Source organism: Canis lupus, chromosome 24 (assembly GCF_003254725.2).
Source record: "Canis lupus dingo isolate Sandy chromosome 24, ASM325472v2, whole genome shotgun sequence".
In the NCBI taxonomy this organism is placed as follows: domain Eukaryota; kingdom Metazoa; phylum Chordata; class Mammalia; order Carnivora; family Canidae; genus Canis; species Canis lupus.
The window spans coordinates 23148262-23166433 of record NC_064266.1 but is presented as its reverse complement, the minus strand read 5'-3'; the positions used below and the strand labels follow the sequence as shown (position 1 = coordinate 23166433).

The 18172-nt window shown below is 44.5% G+C and overlaps 1 protein-coding gene across 1 annotated transcript in view; it reads right to left on the bottom strand.

The window, feature by feature from the left end:
- Nucleotides 1–17710, bottom strand: part of RALY (RALY heterogeneous nuclear ribonucleoprotein) — a 154535-nt gene extending 136825 nt beyond the window's left edge. Inside the window, exon 1 of the mRNA XM_049100539.1 lies at nt 17690–17710. The gene's annotated coding sequence lies outside the window, so the exon portion shown is untranslated. The remainder of the gene's footprint in view (nt 1–17689) is intronic.
- Nucleotides 17711–18172: the final 462 nt, after the last annotated feature.

Sequence of the window (18172 nt, the reverse complement as noted above, 5' to 3'; positions counted from 1 at the left end):
GCGGTAAAGCGTCTGCCTTCAGCCCAGGGTGCGATCCTGGGGCCCTGGGATTGAGTCCCACATCGGGCTCCCTGCATGGAGCTGCTTCTCCCTCTGCCTCGTTCTCTCTCTCTCTCTCTCTTTCTCTGTCTCTCATGAATACATAAATTAAAAAAATTATCTTTCCAAAAAAAAAAAATTATCTTTCCCATCTGCCCCTCCTCACTGCTTGTGTGTGTTCTAAAAATAAATATATTTTTAAATAATAAAAATTAAAAAAATAAAATGTAGATTGTATGCCTTATCTCACTGACTGCTTATAAACTACAATCTAAAGTTGGCTTAGGGGATCCCTGGGTGGCTCAGCGGTTTGGTACCTGCCTTTAGCCCAGGGCACGATCCTGGAGTCCTGGGATTAAGTCCCGCATCCAGCTCCCGGTATGGAGCCTGCTTCTCCCTCTGCCTGTGTCTCTGCCTCTCTCTATCTGTGTCTCTCATGAATAAATAAATAAAATCTTAAAAAAAAAAAAAGTAGAGAGAGAGTGTGAGCGAACGCAAGCAGGGCGAGCAGCAGGCAGAGGGAGAAACAGGTTCCCTGCTGAGTAGGATCCCCATTCGGGGTTTGATCCAAAGACCCCAGGATCATGACTTGAGATGAAAGCAGACGCTTAACCGACTGAGCCACCCAGATGCTTCTGCCTTTTCCAACACATTATGGGAGATTAGGGGCTGGACTACTGCAGTGATGATTCCAAATATCTCTGAGGGGGTGGGCCCAGGTTCCATCTCTGGAGACAACCTTCTCTCTTGTCTCTCCATTGCTTCAGAAATTTCAGTTCATTTATTCATCCATGCATGTACACATTTGTTCATTCTTACATTGATTTTAGCAATACTTGTTAAGCACAGATCCTGCTCCAATACAGTGGTGGTAAATAAAGCAGATATGGAAACTGCACCTATGGAACTTACATACTGTGGGGAAGTCAGACAATAAGCAGGTAAACAGATGTAAATTAAAATTGTGATAAGTGCTTTGAAGGAGCCCAAAGAGGGCATTACTGAGACCTGTACCACAGCACAGCAAGGGTAGCCATCAGTAATGGACAAACATCCATGGGTCCAGGGAGACCAGGCTTTAAATTTTTTTAAAGTTTTTTATGTATTTATGATAGTCACAGAGAGAAAGAGAGAGAGGCAGAGACACAGGCAGAGGGAGAAGCAGGCTCCATGCACCCGGAGCCCGGTGTGGGATTCGATCCCGGGTCTCCAGGATCGCGCCCTGGGCCAAAGGCAGGCGCCAAACCGCTGCGCCACCCAGGGATCCCGAGACCAGGCTTTAACAGCAACATAGTGATGCAGTGAGAAGCAATGTAGTGAAATGATCAGACTTCCTAGTTCTCTCTGTGGGTGGCATTGGAACTGAACTGATGCTCTAAACCCAAATTATCCCCTAGGCTTTGAAAATTCAGGAATCAGGGGAAGCCCAATGAGGGAGATTTTGGCTCTTATACAAATAAGGGCATGTAAGCATTTGAATGAGTGGGAAATTGAAAAACAGTTATTTGTGCCCTCAAGTGAACAACGTAGGTCATTCTGGTTATTCTAGTTTATTTTTTATTTAAGAATAAGAAAAGACCATTTTTAAAAAACAGATTTTATTTATTTATTCATGAGAGACAAACTGAGAGGCAGAGACATAGGCAGAGGGAGAAGTAGGCTCCCCACAGGGAGCCCCGATGCGGGACCCAATCCCAGGACCCCAGGATCACACCCTGAGCCAAAGGCAGATGCTCAACCGCTGAGCCACCCAAGAGTCCCGAAGGAGGGACATTTTTAAGGTGCCTGGATGTCTCAGTCGGTTAAGCATTTGTCCTCAGCTCAGGTCATGATCACAAGGTCCTGGAATCCAGCCCCACATGGGGTTCCCTGGTCAGCAAGGAGTCTGCTTCTCCCTCTCTCTGCCCCTCCCCCATTTGTGCACGTGCTGTCAAATAAATAAACAAATCTTTTTAAAAAAAGACCATTTTTAATTTTTCTTTCACTTATTCCTTCCTAAAAACTTTTCCTTTTTTTTTTTTTTTTTTAAGATTTATTCATTTGACACAGAGAGAGAGAGAGACAGAGAGAGCACAAGCAGGAGCAGCAGCAGACTGAAGAAGCAGCAGCAGAGGGAGAAGTAAGCTCCCTGTGGAGGGGAGCCTGATGTGGAGCTCAATCCCAAGACCCTAGGATCATGACCTAAGCTGAGGGCAGGTGTTTAACCAACTAAGCCACCCAGGCGCCCCAAAAACTTTTCTTTATGTAGACTTGAGTTTCTGACCTATATCATTGTCATTCACTAAAGAACCTCTTCTTGCAAGACATGCACCACATTTCTTCAATCTTGGCTTTTTGCTGTTTGTTGTGAAGGATAATTTGGCAGGTACAGATTTCCAGGTTGGTGAGTTTTTTCTCTTAACACTTTTTAAAAAATTTTAATTCCTGGGAACCCTGGGTGGCGCAGTGGTTTAGCGCCTGCCTTTGGCCCGGGGCGCGATCCTGGAGACCCGAGATCGAATCCCACGTCGGGCTCCCGGTGCATGGAGCCTGCTTCTCCCTCTGCCTGTGTCTCTGCCTCTCTCTCTCTCTGTGACTATCATAAATAAATTTAAAAAAATTAAAAAAAAAAGAAATATAAAGAGACTTAGTAAAAGAAGCAACTCTTTAAAAAAAAAAAAAATTTTAATTCCAGTGTAGTTAACGTAGTGTTATTAGTTTCAGCTATACAGCGTAGTGATTTAACAACTCCATATGTTATTCAGTGCTCATCCTGATAAGTGTACTCTCTAATCCTTGTCACCTATTGCACCCAATCCCCTACCTACCTCCCCTCTGTCTGTTCACTATAGTTAAGAGTCTGTTTTTTGGTTTCTTTTTTTCCTTTGTTCATTTATTTCCTTAATTTTCATATATGAGTGAAACTGTATGGTGTATCTGTCTTTCTCAGACCAACTTATTTCACTTAGCATTGTAGTCTCTAGATCTAACCATTTTGTTGCCAATGGCAAAGTTTCATTTATTTATTGCTGGATAATATTCCATTGTGTATATATATATATATATATATATATATATATATATATATATATACCACATCTTCTTTATCCATTCATCTATTGGTGGACACTTGAGCTGCTTCTATAATCTGGCTGTTGTAAATAATGCTGCAATAAACATAAGAGGGCAGGAACACCTGGGTGGCTCAGCAGGTAAGCACCTGCCTTCAGCCCAGGGCATGATCCTGGAGTCGTGGAGATCGAGTCCCACATCAGACTCTCTGCATGGAACCTGCTTCTCCCTCTGCCTGTGTCTCTGCCTCTCTCTCTGTCTCTCATGAATAAATAAAAATAAATAAATAAATAGATCTTACTTCTGTATTTCCCTAATACCATTTATTTAATGCTGGTTACATTGTTACTCATGGGGCTGCATCATCCATCCATCGTGCTGCCAGTGAATAATGGCTTCCGTGGATTCTCTCAAAGGTAGTGCTTCATTGACGGTGGCTACTAATAGAAGTCTTACTGAGAGTATGGGGAATCTGTGAATGATACTTAATTTGGGGTCATGTTAATTTCCAATTAGAATTTTATAGTGTCCTGGAGTGCCTGGGTAGCTCAGCAGGTTGGGCATCTGCCTTTGTCTGAGGTCATGATCCCAGGGGTCCTGGGATGGAGTCCCTGCTTCGGGCTCTCAGCTTGGCAATGAGTCTGCTTCTCTCTCTCACTCTCCCTCTGTGCACTCTCTCTCTCTCTCAAATAAATAAATAAAATCTTTTTTTTTTAATTTATTTACTTATGATAGTCACAGAGAGAGAGAGGCAGAGACACAGGCAGAGGGAGAAGCAGGCTCCATGCACCGGGAGCCCGATGTGGGATTCGATCCCGGGTCTCCAGGATCGCGCCCTGGGCCAAAGGCAGGTGCCAAACCGCTGCGCCACCCAGGGATCCCAAATAAATAAAATCTTAAAAAAAAAAAAGGGAGGGGAATTGTGTAGTGTCCAACCATGTCTTCTCTTGACTCTGAGCTGCAATCACTGCCTTCCTAAAATATAATCTATTTCAATGTTGATCTCACTCCTGCCTGCTACACACTATCGCTAGCAGGGAGCATAGATGAGGGGATCATGACTGGAACAAGAACAGTACCATTTGTGCAAAGAATGTTTGTCATCAACAAACTAACCCAGAAGAGTAAGATTTGACTTATCGATCAGAAGCAAGAAAGGACATGGATAATGATGCAGCTTTGGAATGTTGTGAGGTCTGGAGCCAAAGGACAAGAAAGAATTCTTGAGCTGTCTTTGGTGCAAAAAAGGTGATTTTATTAAAGCATGGGGACAGGACCCATGGGCAGGAAGAGCCTCTGGATTGGGGTTATGAGGAATAGTTGATTTTATATTTGGGAGTTAGAGGATGTAAGGAAAAAGGGAAGGGTCTAAAAGGACTTTCAGATGCTAAAGAAGACCCTCAGGATACAGAAGCCTTGCTATTGTCACCCTAAAGTTGTTTTTCTCTCTGGCAAAGCATTAACTTTAAGACAGTTGGGAGTTTTCTGGAGGACTGTTACACATAACCCACCCAGGAGCTGAAGGGTGTTGAAGGGTGTTGCCAGTATCACCTTTGTCGTTAGCTTGCCTTTCCTAGCAAATCAATAGGAAAGGCCCATGGGCATTGCAGAATAACGAGTAGGCACAGCTACACTCAAAAGACTAACACATGACCCAAAGCCTGCAGAGTGATTTGGATCCAACAGAAGAAAGTAACCAGGGTAAGGACACTCACTGCTACCCTAAAACCCATGGGTGTTGTGAACTGGTGGTGGTATTATACCGGAGCACAGATGGGTGAGAACCAATGCACAGGCTCAAATATATGGGTCAAACCCAAGGGTCATTGGTAGACTATCAATAGCTCAGAGCTCTGAAGCCCTCCTATGTCTGATATGAGAGTCACCTAAAATCTCTGTGTCAGCATCATTCTGCAGATGCAATTTCATGTGATACCACAAAAGAAATATCACACCAGCCAGAGAAAGTGATCTGTTCCTACACCATCCTTCTGAAACAGGTCTTAGTCACAAGACCCTAGGAATACCTCACAGGCCGAATCCTGGATCTTCTCAGGTCATCTGGCCAACTCCATCTGTGTGGTAGAGGGTTAGAGACCACTTTAAAATAGGGGGAGAAAGGGATCCCTGGGTGGCGCAGCGGTTTGGCGCCTGCCTTTGGCCCAGGGCGCGATCCTGGAGACCCGGGATCGAATCCCACATCGGGCTCTCGGTGCATGGAGCCTGCTTCTCCCTCTGCCTGTGTCTCTGCCTCTCTCTCTCTCTCTCTGTGTGACTATCATAAATAAATAAAAATTAAAAAAAAAATAATAATAAAATAGGGGGAGAAAGAGAAGTAAGAACTCATGCGGACACCAGTTCAGGCTCAGGGAGCCCCACCTAGATGATACTGCCAGCCATAGCCAGAGCGGTTCTTAGAAAATTTTGAAAAAAAAAAAAAAGAAAGAAAAGAAAATTTTGAGATAGGGATACCTAGTATTTCTGTTGGTTGATTGTTTGACTCTTGGTTTTGGCTCAGATCATGGAATCAAGTCCTGGGTCAGGCTCCACGCTCAGTGGGGAGTCTGTTGGAGATTCTCCCCCCCCTCCCCTGTCCCTCCCCCAGCTTATGCATGCTCATACTCTCTCAAAATAAATCTGAAGGGAGGAAGGAAGGAAGGAAGGAAGATAGATTATGAGGCAGGTGTTTCTGGCAACCAGGACTTAACCCAGGACAAGGTATAGGCTGAGGGTATTGAGCCTGAATACTACTGCCAGCCCCACCTGATTCCAGATACCAGAAGAGGACTTCCTTTGAGGAATGCACTCCAAAACACAAGGCCCCTGAGGCATGAGCCTTAAACAGGGGACCTCCTTTACTGGGTCTCAGGACAGTACTGAGCAGAAGCTAAACACAAGTGCAAGTTACAACTTAGCCGGACACATTTACTGAGCACCAGCTAAGTGCCAGGCACTGCGTCGGGAAAAACTGGAAATCTGTGAAGCCACGGTGCATTGCACATTGCAGTGTTGCCAGAGCAGTTATCCACTGGTTGTGTGGCATCACTCTACTCCTGTCCCACAGATTCCAAATCATCTGAAATGGAGAGCAGCCCTGTGCATCCAGGGACCTGTTTACACCTCACTGCATCCACTATTTCATTCCATTCCATTCCAATAAATATTAGATAACAGGAAATACTGAGGCTTATTCCATGTGTTCCAGGCAGTTGTTTATACCTCATTACTTTTTTGAGAGAGTATTAGGTAGAGGGTGGGGAGTGGGGAGACAGTGAGAGGCCCAGAGAGCTGCATCATGAGGAGCCCAACCTATAACTGGGGCTTGTCAGTGAAAACAATCCTCTTTCCTTCCACTGGGGTTCCTTTCATACCTTATCTTATGCCTTAGTAAAGACTCTGCTGGTTATAAGAAAACTTCTCAAAAACAGAGACTACCAAGGGCTCCCAGGAGGAGGCAGAAAAAATCACTAGTCAGGTAACTGTGGCACTCTTGTTCAACTGAGACCAGGAAGTAAGCTGCAAGCAAGACTGAGCGGCATGGAAAACAGCTGTTGAGGGAGAAGAGAAGGAGAGACACAGAAGCAATGAGTAGTGCGGGAGGGTGCAGACTGGGAAAGCTGAATCAGTGCCTGGTGTGTGATATGAGAGGCAAAGTCCTGCTCTGTCTACTGAGTAATCTTCAGTAAAAGATTTTTTCCCATTAATGCCCTGTGGCAGCCTTCACTGTGCCCACTCGTTCATTCCCAGAGCTCTACCAACACAAGGCCCTTGGAGAGTGTATTAGTTTCCTAGGGCTGCCTTAGCCGATAACCACAAACTTGATGCTAGAAAACAACAGAAATTTATTTCCTGGGATCCCTGGGTGGCGCAGCGGTTTGGCGCCTGCCTTTGGCCCAGGGCGCGATCCTGGAGACCCGGGATCGAATCCCACATCGGGCTCCCGGTGCATGGAGCCTGCTTCTCCCTCTGCCTGTGTTTCTGCCTCTCTCTCTCTCTGTAACTATCATAAATAAATAAAAATTAGGGGATCCCTGGGTGGCGCAGCGGTTTGGTGCCTGCCTTTGGCCCAGGGCGCGATCCTGGAGACCTGGGATTGAATCCCACGTCGGGCTCCCGGTGCATGGAGCCTGCTTCTCCCTCTGCCTGTGTCTCTGCCTCTCTCCCTCTCTCGGTGACTATCATAAATAAATAAAAATTTTAAAAAAATAAAAAATAAAGAATAAATAAATAAATAAAAATTTAAAAATAAATAAATAAATAAAAAAAAAAAATTTATTTCCTCACAGTTCTGGAGGCCAGAAGTTGAGATCAAGGTGACATGAGGGCCTGGCTCCCTCTGAAAGCTCTAGAGTAGGATACTTTCTTGGTTCCTTCAACTCTGGTGGCCTCAGGCATCCCTTGGCTTGTAGCTACATCACTCCAACCTCTGGTTCCCTCTCTGTCTCTTTTTGCTTTCTCCTCTATGTCCTCGTCTTCTGTTTCTTTTTTGAAATTTTATTTTTAAGTAACCTCTGCATCCAACATGGGGTCAAATCACAACCCCAAGATCAAGAATCTCATGCTTTACTGACTGAGCCAGCCAGGTGCCTTTCTTCTCCGAATTTTTATTTTATTTTTTAAAGATTTTATTTATTTATTCATGATAGAGAGAGAGAGAGAGAGAAAGACAGAGACACAGGCAGAGGGAGAAGCAGGCTCCATGCAGGAAGCCTGATGTGGGACTCGATCCCGGGACTCCAGGATCGTGCCCTGGGCCAAAGGCAGGTGCCAAACCATTGAGCCACCCAAGGATCCCTTCTCTGAATTTTTTTAAAAAGATTGATTGATTTAAGAGAGAGAGAGAGATCATGAACAGGAGGGGCAGAGGGAAAGAGAGAGAGAATATCAAGCAGACTCCATGCTGAGCACAGAGCCCAATTCAGGGCTCAAACTCAAGACCCAGAGATCACGACCTGAACAGAAACCAAGTCAGATGCTCAACCAACTGTATCACCTAGGCGCCCCATTTCTGTTTGTTATTAAGATACTTATCCTTTATTAGATTTAGGGCTCACCCAGATGATCCAGGATGATCTCATCTCAAAATCCTTTAACTTAATTACATCTGCAAAACCCCTTTTCCCAAATTAGGTCACATTCACAGGTGGATTAGGATGTGAATATTATTTTTTTCAGGAGAGCCACAATGGAACTCACTACTGGGGTAACAATGATGCCGAAGATCTGGGGCAGTGTCATCGTAGAATTAACGATATCTCTAAAGTGAGCATTAGGCATCACTGTGCCCAATGTTCCCATGCAAGAATGTATTACTGGATACCTAACTCCTTTCGCCCTGACCTGTTGCCAAGCTCTCTCATCGCCCCCTCTAAATACTTACTGTGTACCAAATATCTGTTAAAGTGCTAAATAAAGGTTGGAAGTAAGGCAAAGATGTATCAGGCAAGGACACATGAGTACCTAGGTGAAACTGAAAATCCCTGCTGCTTAATCAGGAACAGCAGAACAGCAAGGCTGGCCTCTCAGCAGGTATCCGTCTGCAAGATAAATAGGTCTCTTGAAATATTTTCCCAAACAAAAGATCGATAGTGTCTCAAAAGAAGTCTAACATCTGCCTATAGAGCGTAATAAGCATAAACTGCTTCTGAAATAAGATTTTCTCCTAGCACCTGGAAACCAGGAAACTGGGAATCTAATCAGGCAGAGAACTTGGACTTCCCTGGCTCCTTGTCAGAAGAGGATTTTGCAGAGACCAGGAGAGTACTCAGTCCAGGGAACATTCTATTATGCTGTGCTCCTTTTTCTCTTCAGGTCTTCAAGCAATAGTCCCAAACAGAAAAGCAACTCTAGCCTGTTTATGTCTGTTATAGTTGCTTGTTTATGTCTGTTATTTTTCAGTATAGAGTTACGTGGGAGAAGGGACATCCCCTCTCTGGGCTCAGCGTTTCTGTCACGAAGTGTGCTATTGTGATTCATAGTAAGAAATAGATATTGGGTCCTCCAGCACAGAGCTTCTAAAATCCTTGGTATTTCCCAAGTGGTTACAGGCTGTCAAGGTGAAAGCAGAGCCTTTTGTTATTCATAGCAAGCCCCTATCTACCCCACCGGACTTTATGCTAATAATGACTTCTGAAAAGCCCTAAGGATGGGGGCTGGTTCCTGGGGAACCAACAAAGGGAAGGCTGGAACTTTCAGCAGAGCGGAGGGCCTGGAGATCCAGCTCTATCACCAAAGACCCATGATTTCATCAGCCGTGCCCAAGTAATGAAGCCTCCATAAAATCCCAGGCTGGAGTTGAATGAGCTTTCTGAGCTGGTCAACACGTGAAGGTATGGGGCATGCTTGCTCAGAGACCGCGTGTTAGCTCTGCCCCTCCTCCCCATCTACCTTGTCCTATGTTTCACCTGGCTCTTCATTTGCATCCTTTAATATCCTTCGGAACAAACTAGTTACTAATTAAACTGGTTTTCTGGGTTTTGTGATCTGCTCTAACAAATTAATTGAATCTGAGGAGGGGGCCATGGGAACCTCCTATTTATAGCTGGTTGGTCAAAAGCAAAGGTGGTGGGGGGTGGCGGTGGTGGTGGTGGTGGTGGTGGCGGCGGCGGCGGCGGTGGCGGGGTGGGGGTGGGGGTGGGGGGCAGACTTGCGGGACTGAGCACTTAGCCTGTGGGTTCTGAGACTACCTCCAGGTCACGTCAGAATTGAGTTAAATCTGGGCTGCCTGGGTAACTCAGTGGTTGAGTGTCTGTCTCCCTTTGGCTCAGGTTGTGATCCTGGGGTCCTGGGATTGAGTTCCCCATTGGGCTCTCTGCGGGGAGCCTGCTTCTCCCTCTGCCTATGTCACTGCCTCTCTCTCTCATGAAAAAATAAATAAAATCTTTTTTAAAAAATTGAGTTAAATCAATTTAACACACCAATCTGTGTCCACTGAGAATTGGAGAATAGTGTTGGAAAAGCACACAAGACTAATACAAGGAGAGAGGCCCCCAGGACATCTGGAGACAGACCTTGGATGTTATTTTTTATCCCTTTCAATATAGGTCTTCTATGTCAGATTTCTCTTGAAATACATTGTAAGGCTAGTGAACTTGATGACTTCTAAGGGCTACTCCAGCACTGCCCTTTGCTCAAGTTGCTTAATAAATATTTACTGAATACCAACTGTGTGTGAAGCACTGTTGTAGGCACGGGGCCATGGCAGTGAACAAAAAAACAAACATTAAAGAAAGAGAGTCAACAGGCCCAAAATGGACTCACTTATGTTAAGCCTCACATAAGCAAACCAAGACTTAATACCTAACCTAACTGCAGTTTCAACCGCTCCTAGGCCTATAATCTTAATCTTTTTTTTAAGATTTATTTATTTGTGGGGCGCCTGGGTGGCTCAATCAGTTAGGCATCTACCTTTGGCTCAGGTCATGATCTAGCCCTGTGTAGGGCTCCCTGCTCAGTGGGGAGCCTACTTCTCCCTCTCCCTCTGCCCCTCCCCTCCGCTCGTGCTCTCTGCTCTCTCTCTCTCTCTCAAAAAAATAAATAAAATCTTAAAAAAAAAAGAAAAGATTTATTTGGGGGGGGTAGGTGAGGCGCAGAGGGAGAAAGAATCTTAAGCAGACTCTGCACTGAGTGCAAAGCCCCATGTGAGGCTCAATCTCAGGACCTCAAGATCATGACCTGAGCTGAAACCAAGAGTTGGAAGCTCAACTGACTGTCACCCAGGTGCCCCTCCCAAGAATGTAATCTTAAATTTTTTTTATTTTTTTTATTTTTTATTTTTAATTTTTTTATTTATTTATGATAGTCACACACAGAGAGAGAGAGGCAGAGACACAGGCAGAGGGAGAAGCAGGCTCCATGCACCGGGAGCCCGACGTGGGATTCGATCCCGGGACTCCAGGATCGCGCCCTGGGCCAAAGGCAGGCGCTAAACCGCTGCGCCACCCAGGGATCCCCAGAATGTAATCTTAAACCCGGAAATCTGGAATTTTCTGGTCAGCACTGGTGAGATAGACCCCTTTCAACCCCCAAAGATGAACTCTGCTTTTCCCCTGTTCATGCCTCCTCCTGCCTATGGAAGGGGTTCAGGACAGCTCTGCACTGAATGTTCCACTCTGACATGTGAATTGTTTCAAGCTGAAGGCACTTGAGACGCTTTGGAGGGGAGAAACTTTTGTCTCTCCTGACATAGAAGAATTGAAATTGGGGGGGTCTTTCCTAGAATAAAGGTTATTAGCAGAAGTAAATTTTATGAGTGACCCATCCTTATGGTAAGGCAAACATCTAATTACCAAACATCTGCTCTTCTTACTGTCCTGTAAAATGCATTCCTTCTGAAATCACTGACCGGTACCCCCTTCTTCTCAATTCAGAATGAAATATAGATCTCATTTTCCCTGTCTCTGGCATCTCCATGTCTACATGGATTCCTATACATATGCTTTATTAAATTTGATCTCTCCTGTTAATCTGTCTCATGTCAATTGATTCTCAGTCCAGCTAGAAGGACCTTTGAGGGGACAGGAATTCTTGCTCCTTGACACTATAAAAAGTCTCCCACATTGTTCAGTTCCTCAGAACTCCTTTTTATTTGCTAAATGAGCTGCTGCCTGACCCAAGAATTGTTGGATAAAGCCAATTTGGTATTTAAATGTATTTGGTTGAACTGTGTTTTTTAATCATTTCAACTCTCAATAGATGAGAAGGTGGTTGAGTGCTTTGAAGAAGAATCAAAGTTAGGGGGGAGAGTGCGATGTTTAAAGGGTGATCAGGGAAGGGAAGACGCCACAGAAAGACAGCAACTGGGCAGCCCCGGTGGCGCAGGGGTTTAGCACCGCCTGCAGCCTCGGGTGTGATCCTGGAGACCCAGGATCGAGTCCCGCATCGGGCTCCCTGCATGGAGCCTGCTTCTCCCTCTGCCTATGTCTCTGCCTCTCTCTCTCTCTCTCTCTGTGTCTCTCATGAATAAATAAATAAAATATTTAAAAAAAAAAAAAAAAGAAAGAAAGGCAGCAACTGGAGCCAATGTGAGGGAAGTGAGGAATGAGCCATGGGGGATCTTATAGTAGGAGATACTGCCTATTATTTTACTTTTAAAGATTTTATTTATTCATTAGAGACACTGAGAGAGACAGAGACATAGGCAGAGGGAGAAGCAGGCTCCCTGTGAGGAACCCAACGTAGAACTCCATCCCCTGGGATCATGACCTGAGCAAAGGCAGATAATCAACCACTGAGCCACCCAGCCCCACTGCCTCTTATTTTTAACAGTTATTTGTTTATTACAAATATTTTTGGTTTTCATTTTTAGTGGTGATATACAGTTATCTTTAAAAGATTTTTTAAAATAATTTATTTATTTGAGAGAGAGAAAGCGAGAACATGAACAGGGTGAGGGGCACAGGGAGAAGCAGACTCTGCTGGGCAGGGAGCCAATGCAGGGCTTGATCCTGGGACTCCAGGATAATGACCTGAGTCGAAGGCATATGCTTAACTGACTGAGCCTCCCAGGCATCCTATTTATTTTAAAGAGAGAGTGCGTGTGAGAGCAGGAGGGACAGAGGGGGAGGGAGAGGCAGAGAATCTCAAGCAGTTAGACAGAGGGCTCCACCTCAAAATCCTGAGATCATGACCTGAGCCAAAACCAAGAAGAGTCCAACACTTAACCAAATGAGCTACCCAAGTGCCCCTACAGTTAGTTAGTTAAAGATTTATTTATGAGAAGGAGAGTCTTTTTTTTTTTTTTTTTAAGATTTTATTTATTTATTTATTCATGAGACACACACAGAGAAAGGCAGAGGGAGAAGCAGGCTCCACGCAGGAAGCCAGACCTGGGACTCGATCCCGCGGCTCCAGGATCATGCCCGGGCTGAAGGCGGCGCCAAACTGCTAAGCCACTCGGGCTGCCCCCTTTTTTTTTTTTTAAGATTTTATTTACTTATTCTTGAGAGAGACACAGAGAGAGGCGTAGACATAGGCGGAAGGAGAAGCCGGCTCCACGCAGGGAGCTCTATGTGAGACTCGATCTCAAGGCTCCAGGATCACACCCTGGGCTGAAGGCAGATGCTCAACCACTGAGTCACCCAGGAGTCCTGAGACTCTGAATTGATCATGAACCCACCAGAGGGCTCCATCTCAACCCTGAGATCACAACCTGAGCTGAAACTAAGAATCAGAAGGTTAACCAACTGTGCTACCCAGGCGCCCCCTACAGTTACCTTTTATTATTTATTTATTTATTTATTTATTTATTTATTTATTTATTTATTATTTATTTATTTAAAAATTTTTTATAGGAACTGGGGTCTGAATTCAGAATTTAAGGATGTCTTTTTTTTTTAAGATTATTTATTTATTTATTTATTTATTTATTTATTTATTCATGAGAAACAGAGAGAAGCAGAGACACAGGCAGAGGGAGAAGCAAGCTCCATGCAGGAAGCCCGACGTGGGACTCAATCCGGGGGTCTCCAGGATCAGGCCCTGGGCAGAAGGTGGTGCTACACTGCTGAGCCACCGGGCTGCCCTACAGTTACTTTTTTTTTTTTTTTTTTTTTTTCAGTTACCTTTTAAAATAGAAGTTTTTAAGTTTAAAAAGTAGGAACTGATTTAAAGTGCAATACTAAGTAAATTAGCAGTGGCCACAGGCACATATAGTACAGTGGTCCCAGCTGGATGGGGGCTGGTGGTGCAAAGTGTGTGTGTGTGCATGTGTGTGTATCCACCTGAGGCAGAACAAAGGAAATACAAGTTTATTGAATACACAGCAAGGGAGCAATGGACAGGACAGCAAACCAGAGACTGTGACAGGGCAGTGGTGGGAGGCCACAGTTACAGGGCAGAGTGAAGGAGAATGGGGACTATGGATTTTTCCTTTTTTTTTCTTTCTTTTGGTAATCTTAGGAACTATGCCTGGTTGTAATCTGCCAGTTAGGGCCTATGGTCATTTGGAGGCAGGTCACTTATTGAGCCTGTTTGCATTCAGCCAGGGCCCTCTTGCCTTGCTTAAGTTTCCATTTCTCAAGTTTGTTGCCTGAAAGCAGCCTCTACACACAGCAAATATGAAGGTGATTCCCAAATGCCTGAGGCTGGGAAACACCAACTTCAAAATTCATTAAATTATTACTGGTGGCTATTTATTTCTTAGCATAATCTTTTTTTTCTTGAACAGTCTCACATCCCTAATAAAAGACAATGAGAAACTGGGAATCCAGATTTGACAATGGCTTTGCAAGCCACCTCTAAAAAAAGCATCCAAGGGATGCCTGGGTGGCTCAGTGTTTGAATGTCTACCTTTGGCTCAGGTTGTGATCCGGGGTCCTGGGATCAAGTGCCACATTAGGCTCTCCCTGCAGACAGCCTGCTTCTCCCTGTTTCTGTGTCTCTGCCTCTGTCTCTCGTGAATAAATAAATAAAATCTTTTTAAAAATGCAAGCGAGAGTTGAATAAACATTTACTTCCCATAGAGTCATTGTCAAAAAGGACAGAACATGAGTAGTATGGGGCACAAGTGAAGGGTCACTCTGCGATGGCTGATCCAAGGGGGTTTGAACCTGCCTCTGATTAAGGCAGTGTCTCCAAGTATGGCAGGGCATAAAATCACCTCTTTAAAAAAACAAAAACTAAAAAACCCCCAGGCCTCACTCCAGACCAATTGCATTAGACTCTCTGAGGGTGGGATGCTTGGGTAGCTCAGTGGTTTAGTGTCTGCCTTCAGCTCAGGGCATGATCCCAGTCTGGGGACTAAGTCCCAGGAAAGGACTCCCTGCGGGGGGGCCTGCTTCTCCATCTGCCTATGTCTCTGCTTCTCTTTCTGTGTCTCTCATGAATAAATAAATAAAATCTTTTTTTTTTTAAATAAATAAAATCTTAAAAAAAAAACAAAAAAAAGAGGGATCCCTGGGTGGCGCAGCGGTTTGGCGCCTGCCTTTGGCCCAGGGTGTGATCCCGGAGACTCGGGATCAAGTCCCACATCGGGCTCCCGGTGCATGGAGCCTGCTTCTCCCTCTGCCTGTGTGTCTGCCTCTCTCTCTCTCTGTGACTATCATAAATAAATAGAAATTAAAAAAAAAAAAAAAAGAATCTCTGAGGGTGGGGTCCTGGCACCTGTGTGCTTTGAAATCTCTCAAGTGATTTCATACCTGTCTATCCTCTTGCTCCTTGGTACAGAGAAAGTACAGCTTTGAATAAGACAGACCTGGGTTCAATATAACAATGTAGGTTTACTTCTGGAATTAAAGCAATGACTCAATTAGAACTGATATAATTAGTTTTTTAAAGATAGATAGATATAGATTTATAGATTGATTGATAGGTTGATCGATGGAATTTTTTTTTTTTTTTTTTTTTTTTTTTTTAGTAATCTCTACATCCAGCGTGGGGCTCAAACTTACCTCCCGGAGATCAAGAATTGCACGCTCTGCTGACTGAGCAAGCCAGGTGCTCCAGGACTAATATAATTAAATATTATTTTAAAAATAGAAAATAGGGAAGCCTGTGGCTCAGCGGTTGAGCGTCTGCCTTAGGCTCGGGTGTGGTCCCGGGACTTCCGGGATCATCCCCTGTCGGGCTCCCTGCATGGGGCCTGCTTCTCCTCCCTCTGCCAGTATCTTTACCTCTCTCTCTGTGTCTCTCAAGAATAAATAAATAAAATCTTTTTTAAAAAATAAATAAATAAAATAAAAATGGAAAATAATAAATGGATCAATGGATCAATTATGGATCAATAAATGGATCAATGGATCAATGGATCAATGGAGCCAGCTCGATCAATTAGTAGACTGTGTTACTCTTGATCTCGGGACTGTAAGTTTGAGCCCCATGTTGGGCCCCATGAATGGATTAAGGATTTGATTCTTAGGCATTGTTACTCCCTCCAAATACTCAGCTCAAACCTCTGCTCTCCGAGATCTGAGAGTGGGAGCTGAGGTTTTGCTACTGGGTACTGTGTCAAGCTCTGGGTGGTGGGGGTGTCACTGAAGAAAGGAGGGGACAGGATATACTGAACCTCCATTGTCTGGCATGCTCTGTGTGGGCACAGGGCCAGTCCTGAATTTAAAAAACAAAACAGGGCGCTCCCTCCGCCCTCCCTTGGCTTTCTTTTGATGTAGCGGGGAACTACCAAAAAATTTTAAATAAAAAAATTAAAATAAAAAATAAAAAACAAAACGGGTGGCCTGGGTGGTTCAGCAGTTGAGTGTCTGCCTTTGGCTCAGGGCATAATCCCGGAGTCCCAGGATCGAGTCCCACACTGGATGTAGAGATTACTAAAACAAATAAATAAACTTTTTAAAAAAGTAATTACATCAGTTCTAATTGAGCCATTGCTTTAATTCGAGAAGTTAACATACATTGTTAAATTGGTTTCAGGTGTACAATACAGTGATTCAACAGTTCTATACATTGCTCAGTACTCATCATAAGTGTACTCTTTTTTTCTTTTTTTAAGATTTTATTTATTTATTCATGAGAGTCACAGAGAGAGAGAGGCAGAGATACAGGCAGAGGGAGAAGCAGGCTTCCCGCAAGGAGCCCAATGTAGGACTCCTGTGTATTTTTCACCTTTAGAATTACTCTTAATTTGCTCAGTAATGGAATGAGCACTGGACTGGGAGTCAGTGAACTTTGGACTTTGTGGCCTGCCACATCTGAATCCTAGGCTCTCCATCCTAGGCACAGTCTCTGCCCCTTGTCTGCTATGATTCTCTCATCTTATCCAGTTCACCTGCCTCTTCACTGACCTCTTGTCTCTGGCCAGGTCCCTGGTTCCTCCCAATGAAGCCTATCATGCCTTTCTACGTACAATTCTCTATCAGCTAAAGAGCCCAGCCCTGGTGAAGGCAGAGCCTGCAGGGGTGAGATGCGGGAGGCCCAGGGGTGGCAGGACAGGCAGCAGCACTGAGAACGGTTTGTAGGAGACAGTACGGAATCACATCGACCTGGGAGTGAAATGCTTGCAGAACTAAATGACCACTCACATACTCTCCATGAAGTCTACCTGGGCATGACTGCTCCTTGCCCCCTCATGGTACTCTGTTCTGCTATTTTAGCACTTTGTACACAGAATTTTTGCATGTTATCTTCCTGTTTGTGTCCTCCTTGGCCTGTGAAACTTCTTGGAGGTTGGGAGTGTGTCTCTGAATCCCCAGTGACCAAAATGGGCACGGTTCAAGTAATAGGTACAAACCAGTGTTTGTTGAAAAAATGATGCACTTGGGCTTGAAGTTTATGGGCAATAGAACAGAGCATCCCTTGCAGGTAGTCCAGGAAGTTCAACACATGTGTCAATCAGGGGCTCTGAAGTTGGCAAAGTATAATATAATGGCCAGGAGAAGTCAGACTCCAGTCCTACAAGGTTTGGTATTTCAATTATCTACTGCTATTTCATAGGCCACTACCAGTTTTCTTTTTCACAAGCCACTGCAAATTTTTTCTTTGTTCCTTTTTTTTTTTTTTTTTTTTTTAATGTAAGCTCTATACCCAAAGCAGGGCTTGACCTTAAGACCTTGAGATCAAGAATCGCGTACTCTACTGACTCAGCCAGCCAGGTGCCTTGCCACTGCAAAATCTTAACAGCTTAAAATAATGATTTATTATTTCTTACCATTCCAAGGGATGGCCCGTTGCAGCTGAGCAGTTCTTCCACAGGATGTTTGCTGGGTCACTCACAAATTCCACTGGGGCTCTGGGTCTGCAACGTACAAGACCATGGCTAGAAAGACTGGGGGCTGGCTGGGCCGTACTCTAGCAAGTTAGTTGGATTTCTTCCTCAGTAACACCACCCCTTGGGGCGTTTGGATGGCTCAGTCAAGCGTCTGCCTTCGGCTCAGGTCAGAATCCCAGGTTCCAGGGATGGAGTTTTGAATCGAGCTCCCTGTTCAGCAGGGAGTGTACTTCTCTCTCTCTCCCTCTGCCTATGTTCTCTCTCTGTCAAATAAGTAAAATATTAAAAATAAAATAAAATAACACCACCTCTTGACAGGAAGAGCAGCACACTTTCTCTGGGATGGACAGGAAGCATTGGTGGTGGTGTTAACCTTAAAAATAAAGCTGCCAATTATTTTACTAGCAAACAAATGTACTTTTT